The sequence below is a fragment of the Etheostoma spectabile genome, chromosome 15 (assembly GCF_008692095.1).
Source record: "Etheostoma spectabile isolate EspeVRDwgs_2016 chromosome 15, UIUC_Espe_1.0, whole genome shotgun sequence".
NCBI classification, from domain to species: domain Eukaryota; kingdom Metazoa; phylum Chordata; class Actinopteri; order Perciformes; family Percidae; genus Etheostoma; species Etheostoma spectabile.
The window spans coordinates 17,235,689-17,237,532 of record NC_045747.1 but is presented as its reverse complement, the minus strand read 5'-3'; positions in this window follow the sequence as shown (position 1 = coordinate 17,237,532).

The following is a 1,844-nucleotide window of genomic DNA, read 5'->3' as shown; positions in this document are numbered from 1 at the left end:
TGGTGGTGGGGGGGGGGTGAGGTGAGGGGGGGCAGACAAAGTGAGGGAGTGGCCCGCGGGACAGAGCAACAGCTTGTCTTACGACGGTGATGAAAAGAGAAGGATGGAAAAGAAAAGGCTACGAGGGGTGCGAGGGAGAGAGGGGGGAGGGGTGGGTGGGGGGGGGGGGAAAGGTCAGATACAGATTGTGACAATGGGAATGGATGACAAAAGGAGGAGGGTTTGTTTACGTGACCACCAGAGGAAATATGTCAACGTCTGTTGTGGTTAGATAAAGATCCTCAAGTACTGATATTAATTACATTTGCCATTTTATTATTAGCTTGTCTTTAAGAGATAATCAACGACTCTTTACCACTTTAATAATTCCACTACTTTATTGTCTAATAATGTTCCAAATCATGGTCCTTCAAACCTAGTCAGGGTCGGCATGACAATTTTCTACATCTATTTCTTTTTATTTTATTTTTTATTTTTTTTTACATTTTGCCAATCTTTACTTTTTTCTCATGAAATACTGGGTAGTTTTACCTCTTCAGACCCAATCATTGAAATTAACAGCCATCCAGTAGGGTAAAAAAGAGTTGCAATAATTAGTCATTTCATGAAGTATTGAATCAACAGAAAATGAATCAGCAACAATTCTGATCATTGACTAATTGTTAACCCTTGTGTTGTCCTCGGGTCAAATTTGACCCGTTTTTTAATTTTTAATATCAGGAACTTGGCTTTCTTTCAACAATATTGCCTTAAAATAACATGGATGAATGTTATTCAGGTAAAAATGTATGATTACTTTCAGTGAATTGAATTTTGATTTATTGAATTGTATGGCATTGTAAAAAAAGTGCCCAAAACCTCGGAAAAAGTGACAAAAAGTACAGTAAGTGCTGAAAAAAAAGAGAAATTAATTGTTTTGTTAAGGTCTAAAAACCTGGTTTATGGCTATGAATAAAAAAAAAAAAAGTGTAGAAACAACAGCAGAAACATTGAAAAAAAGCACAAAAAGATGATGGTCGATGGGAAGACAACACAAGGGTTAACAAAGATTCCCCACATTTCTTGTTCTCACATGACATTCTTCTCAGTTTTTCTTGTAGGACAGTAAATGAATTGTCTCTGGGTATTGGACTGTTTTCCAGACATGCCAAGTAATTTGAAGACATTGTGCGTTGAAAAACTATGTTAGACATTTTTTCACTTTTTTCTGACTTTTCATAACCCAAAAAATAGCAAAACTTTCCAAAAGTGAAGCGTACAACCTCAAAACACCAAGAAGCTGTACGCAAAAAAACAACAACCATAAATATATACCAAACATGGAATCAATTGATCAAGTGAATTGGCAGTCCATAATTAAAATAATTATGAGTTGTATGATTGTAAAAGTTTGGGAACACTATATGAGCTGGCCTCTAATACTGTACTGATCCTTTATATTTCCTACCATAGGATCAGGATAGGTAAGGAAAGATGGTATAAAAATACACTTTAATTACGCAGCACTTTTCAAAATAAAGGCAAAACTTGTTTTACATAGTTGAACCAGGAACATTTCAGGACAGCAATGAGGCAAATGAAATTAGTTGAAATAAAACAAAACTCTAACGGAATAAAATACCCAACAATAATCTGGGGCCGGTTGTTCAAAGGTAAACTAATCGGATTTTGGTTGTCGGATTGGATCCAATCTTGAAAATGGGTTGTTCAAAAGGGGAAAGAAGGAATGTGAAATCAGATTAGATCACGGAATCCAATCCTAGTTTTAATCTGGATCAAACCTTCCGTTTGTGTTGTTCAAAACTTGTCAGTAGGATTTGGATAACTTTGATCCAAAAAAACAG